The sequence below is a fragment of the Grammomys surdaster genome, unplaced genomic scaffold (genome assembly GCF_004785775.1).
Source record: "Grammomys surdaster isolate TR1022 unplaced genomic scaffold, NIH_TR_1.0 166, whole genome shotgun sequence".
NCBI classification, from domain to species: Eukaryota; Metazoa; Chordata; class Mammalia; order Rodentia; family Muridae; genus Grammomys; species Grammomys surdaster.
The window spans coordinates 3,008,071-3,014,540 of NW_021604614.1; positions in this window are offsets into that span (position 1 = coordinate 3,008,071).

A 6,470-nucleotide genomic window follows, 5' to 3' on the forward strand; every position below is an offset into this window, starting at 1 on the left:
TATGGGAATGTGAGGACAGGAGTGTATTATGGGATGTGAGGACAGGAATGTATTATGGGAATGTGAGGATGTGAGGACAGGAGTGTATTATGGGATGTGAGCACACAGGAGTGTGTTAGCTAGAGCTGTACTACCACCTTTAAAGGACTAACCCCAGCCACCTACTTCTGTTCAGGCCCCACTTCTTTAAAAGACTCCACAGTCTCCCCAACAGTGCTACCTGCTGTGGACTATACATTCAGTACATGAGCCTGTGGGGGGACATTTCACATTCAAACCCTAAAATGGAGAGAGGAAATGGGATGTGTTGGAAGGTTGCCGGTTAAAGTTGAGGGATCAACACCCAGGCTGTCATGGGAACCAGTTGGCTGGTGTTGGAAGGAATGGCTCTTTCAGCAGCTATAGGGCCCCTCACCCAGGCGGGTGCTGCCCCCCTGTAAGGGCTAGTCTTAGGCTTACAATAGGAACATTTTTTGTGGACTTGAAATAGAAGAGTTGAGGACCTGGAGAGATGCCTTAGTGGTTAAGAACAGCTACTGCTCTTCCAGAGGACCTGAGTTCAATTCCCACATCAAGGAGTTCACAAATGTTTGTAACTCTAGCACCAGGGGACCTGACACCCTCTTCTGGTTTCATCTCTATGCATCTGTCACCACAAACACACAACTAAAAATGTTCTTAATTTTACAAGTCCTTAGGGAAACAAAGGGGCTGGGTATGTAGCTCTGGTAAAGTCCTTGATTAGAATCCATGAAATCCTTGTGATGGTTTGTATATGCTTGGCCCAGGGAGTGGCACTATTTGGAGGTGTGGCCTTGTTGGAGTAGGTGTGGCCTTGTTAGAGTGGGTGTGGCCTTCTTAGAGTGGGTGTGGCCTTTAATACCCTAGTCTTAGCTGCCTGAAAGTATTCCGCTAGCAGCCTTCAGATGAAGATGGAGAACTCTCAGCTCCTCCTGCACCAATGCCTGCCTGGATGCTGCTGTGTTCCTCCCGCCTTGATGATAATGGACTGAACCTCTGAACCTGTAAGCCAGTCCCGATTAAATGTTGTCCTTATAAGAGTTGCCTTGGGCCAGCCTGGTCTACAGAGTGAGTTCCAGGACAGCCAGGGCTATACAGAGAAACTGTCTCGGAAAAAAACAAACAAACAAAAACAACAACAACAAAAAAGAGTTGCCTTGGTCATAGTGTCTGTTCACAGCAGTAAAACTCTAAGACCCCCTGGGGTCTGATTCACACAGCAGCATCCTATAAACATCATGTGATGAATTCTGGTAACTCTGGCAGTGGTAGACACGGAAGCAGGAGGATCCGAAGCTCAAGGTCATCCTTGAGTTTTAGGCCAGCCTGGGGAGATCCCATCTCAGTGAACTAAAATGCAAAGCAAAGCCCCTTGACCGCAGTCACCTGTGTACAAAAGGGGCATCCTTATGCTTGAGTTTCCCTTACAGCCTGTTTTACCTGTTGGTCAGGCTGGCCGTGCGGCTCATCCGTATCCATTGCATGTGACCAGGGCTTCTGTTCAGCTACCATCTGTACGTGGGTGTGTTTGTCTCTTTGGTCCTTAACCTCCAGGCCCCAGCATTCAACACCTTGACACCCTGCTAAGCCATTGTCTTGGTTGTTCATTCTGTCCCAGTGAAAGCTTTGTGCAATGCTCTCTGTCCTCTTGCTTTCATGATACCCTGAGTGAAGCAAGCCACCTGCCTCCTCCCAGGTGTCCTCTTGTCATTCTCTCTTAACGGTTTATTTTTATGCGCATTCGTGTTCTGCATGCACGTACATCTCTGCACCATCTGTGTGTAATGGCTACTGAAGCCAGCAGCCTAAGTCCTCTGGCACCAGAGATATAGCAAGCTGTGAGGCCTCATGAGTGCTAGGAGCCGAGCCTGTCGCACGAGCCAGAACAGCGAGGGCTCCGTAAAGCATCTTTCCAGCGCCCTCTTATTTTTTTTTCTTTTAAATTTATTTTTTGAAGGTTTTTATGACTATTTTGTCTGTGTGTTTAAGTATGTGCATCACATGGGTGCAGTACCCACGGGGGCCAGAAAGGAGGCATCTGATCTCCTGGAACTGGAGTTCTAGATAGTTCTAGGCCACCATGTGGGTACTGGGGGCTGACTGGATTGAGAGGTCTAGGTTTGCAAACACAATCCTGGCTGTGTCTAGAACCTTGTATACAGAAACATTTGGGTCATGAGAGCTCTGTCCCAATCACTGGATTGATGGCTTGATGGATCCATCATTTGATGGCCTTGGTGAATGATAAGAAGTACCAGAGGTGCGACATTTTGCCCTGGTCTTTTCCTGTGTTCCCCTCTACTTCCTGGACGCCATAAACAATCCCTACTCTACAAGTTCTTGTTACGTTCTACCTCAGGCCCATGGTCATGACCGTGAAACCTGAGCTGGGGCAAATTATTTTTCCTTTTAGTTTGGATTTTATACATAAGGTGTTTTGCTACATGTATGTCTGTGTACCACATGGGTACCTGGTATCTGCAGAGGCCCTGAAGAGGTCGTCAGATTCCCAGGGACTGAAGTCACAGATTGGTTGTAAACCACTATGTAGGTGCTAGGAGCTGAACCTTTGGAGATCCCAGTTAAGAGTCAGTGCTCTTGACCACTGAGTTACCTCACCAGGTTTCATTGCATTATGTAGCTTAGGATAGCCTGGAACTCTCCATCCTCCTGCCTAAGCCTCTGGAGTGCTGGGATACAGATATGTATCACTTTAAGCCACTGTTTTGGGACAGTTTACTCCACAGCATCAGGTAGCTGAAAAAAGCCTTCTCTGGGCAGTTGAGACTCAAGGATTTTTTTTGTTTTGTTTTGGTTTTTGGAGACAGGGTTTCTCTGTGTAGCCCTGGCTGTCCTGGAACTCACTCTGTAGACCAGGCTGGCCTCAAACGCAGAAATCCGCCTGCCTCTGCCTCCCAAGTGCTGGGATTAAAGGCGTGCGCCACCACCGCCCAGCGTGACTCAAGGTGTTATACCTGAGGGTTATCCTGCCTCCTCTAACCCATGACCTACATTCTCCAAACAATATGGGAAGTGGGCAAAGAAACGGAGTCGTGATCTTCGACAAGTCAACATAAAATCAGACGGTTATCAGCCAACATCATTTTTTCCCCTTCATTTAATGAACACTTTACAAAGTACAAAATATACTGTCTTTTTTAGGGGGAACATTAGGTACTTTTTTTTTTCTCTTCATCATACAGTACACAACTCTCAGGGGTTTTGTTTCTTTGACAAGGAAAAAAACGAAAGCATGAGGGGCCCCGGAGGCGGACAGAGTAGGACAGCAGCCCCAGCCCCTTCACCCACGCTGCAGGACTGGTGAAGTACCACTGTTGCTGGTGACCTGGGCACGACATGCCAGGTGAGGGTCAGCTGGGGCTGTAGGCAGGGCAGGGTCCCTTAAAAACGCCACCGGGCACCCATACCTGCTCCCCTGCCTCAGGATAACGGAAATGATTTTGGCATACAGGGGAAGGTCGGGAGGACTACTGCTGTACTTCCGTCTCCCCTATTGTCTGGAGGCTGACCCTGCTCTAACTCTTCCTGTGATACGGGTAAACTGAGGCAGTAGAAAGGAAAATGGTGCTAGGCTCAGCCCACGGAAACCTGAATTTTGCCCATTGCTGGAGTCTATAGCTTCGTGGACCCTTTCCCAAGATGAGTCCCTGGGAAGCAAGGGGCACCTCTTGTCCCCAACCTCTCTCCTTGCAAATACTGTCCTTACAACTGAATCGTTCGAGGAGTCCCATGGGTGGGCCCAGGCCAGTTCAGGCTGCCTGCACGGATTCCCTGGGCTGCTGAGGGGCAGAGTCTTTCTCGGGGATGCAGCGAATGGGGAAGGGAGCCAATCCCATCAGGGCAACCCCACATTCCGCCCTGGAGCCAGGGCCTGCATCCCTATCTGTTTAACTGTGCAGCAATGGGTTAGGCTAAGGGGCCAAACGCTGCATGAAACGGCTCGCAGCTCTGAGACAAGCTCCGCACGCGTGGACACACACACTCATGCCTAATACATGTACACACACACACACACAGCATCCTGACACATGGGACTGGGCAACCCTGCACTTCTGACTCTCCGAGATCCCCCCTCTTCTACCAACAGCCACAAAATCACCACCATCAAACTGATGCCCGCGAGAGCCATGGCCTAGGCCTCAGGGGTCTCCCGGTGTCTTCAGCAGCAGGCCAGTACCTGCCCTTCCCTAGTTGAGTAGCCTTCAGAGGAGGGGCTAGAGATCAAGCTGGGGTCACCCTGGGGTCAGTTAAATGTGTCCTTTTGCTGCTTCTGATTAGAAACCAGACACAGGAAGGGAAGCTGGGATGAACTCTGAGGTTAGGTCTATCAAGTTAGTTCTACATCTTCACCACAACTCCTGAGAACAAAGCAAGGCTGACTGGTGGTCGGCCATGTTGGCCTCGCTTCCCACCTGGGTGTAAAAATGGAGGCCTGCCACCCTTCCAGGCTACATCCCTATACCCCTCCCTGTCAGAGAGCCCACCATCCTCATCTAGGCTCACCTCAGCAAGCCAAGTGCTCATGCCACCTATGGCATCCCCAACGCTGTCCACAGAGGAACACAGTGGGGTGAGGAGTGCCCTGTGATGGTTAACAGTCATCCTGACAGGATCGAGAACTGCACAGAAGACAAACCTCTGAGTAAATCTGTCAAGGAGACCGACCCTACAGGCAACCTTCCACGGGCTAGGCTCTTGTCTTGAATAAAAAGGAGAAAGTGAGGGAGCAGCAGCCTACGCCTCTCTCTGTTTCCTGAGGCTGTGGATACAATGTAACTAGCCATCTCACGCTCTTGCCGCCATGCCTTTCCCTGCCATGATGGACTGGATCCCATCAAACCCAAGAGTCACAATGGACACTTCCTCCCTTTGGCTCTCCTCTTCAGTTGCCTCAGTGGAGGCAGGGAAGAGCCTGTGTTGTCCCCACACCCAATCCAGAGGCTCTGGCTAGTGGCCCAGAGGTGGCTGGGGACTTTAAAGGTCAGCCTGGGAAATGTGGCTGGGAGGAACTGGTGGCAGGTAGCTCAGACCTTCTTTGAAGATCCTGTACCAGACAAAGGGCTGGGGGGTGGGCTGCCTGTGCTTAGGGGCTAGCTCCTTTCCATGTGCCTCAGTTATCTCTTCACTTCCACAGTTCCTCCCATCATTGGGACCACCTTAGCAGCCTAAGGTTGCTTCAGCAACGCTACCCGATGGGCAGGATACAGAACCAGGTCCCTGGGTCCAGCCCAGCACACTGGGAACCCGTTACCTGCAGCTGGTGGGACAGGGTGAATGTCGATGCTTAGGAGTCTTGGGTAAGGGGGTTTTATGGGGGCAGGGCTGCATGCCTCTATGGATGTGTATGTGTGGGGTGTCTTTAGGACCCAGTGGAGGGAGTATATAGCTGCTGATGCTGCTGGGGTCAGGGGGAGAAGTAGATTTCTTGGGAAGCCGGTGTGCCCCAGACTATGGGGCTGAGCCAGAGGGGAGGGGGTACTTTGTCGATGGGGATCCTGCATGGTCTCATTAGTCTGTACAGGTGATAGTTGACTTTTTTTCCCTTTTTTATTTTTTGGAGACAGAGCCTCAAGTAGCCCAGGGTGACCTTAACTCGTGATCTGTCTGGAACCCAGGGCTTCATGCATGCTAACGGAGCACACTGTCCACTGAGCTGACTCCCAGAGTGCCATCTTCTGTTAGAGTACCTTTCAGGCAGACACGCAAAGCCCCGGGAGTTCTGTAGCCCTGCCCAGGGGTCCTGACTGTGTTTCCCCAAACGTTACCTTCTCTACAGCCCAATCTCCTACCCTCCCTGTGAGCCAAGAAACTCTGCTCTGAGGATCTGGGAGCGGCTCAATGGAACACTTGCCTTGCATGCATGAGGCCCTGCCTCCATTCCTCAGCACTGCAGAAAAATACAAACAAAATCCCCTAGAGAACCCTGATAGCTGACTGTCGTGCCACTTGAGTCCCCTCTGAGGCTGGGTCAGCAAGGGGTGGAGTGGTCCTTCATATGCTGAGAGCTTAGCAGATAGCACTAAAAACACAAGAGTAGAGGACCTCAGTGGGGACTGTCGTATCCCCCCAGAGCTGTACAGACCATGCCATGCTGATCTACCCACAGAACACAGAGACAGACCTAGCTTCCTCCAAGGACCCACTGCAGCTAAACAGTGGGGTCCCTTAAAAGGCTAGCTGGCAGAATCCAGGCTTAGCTCCTCTCTGGACACACAATCGTGGGAATATGTGTAGTGTTCTGAGTCCTTACAGAGTCAGTCCTAGGAAGGGAGCAGGGAAGAGAACCTGAGATTCTTAAGCTTGCAGGAATAATAATAATATTTAAAAAAAACTAGCCAGGTGTGATGGCGCACACCTTTAATCCCAGCACTCGGGAGGCAGAGGCGGGTGGATTTCTATAAATTCAAGGCCAGCCTGGTCTACAGAGA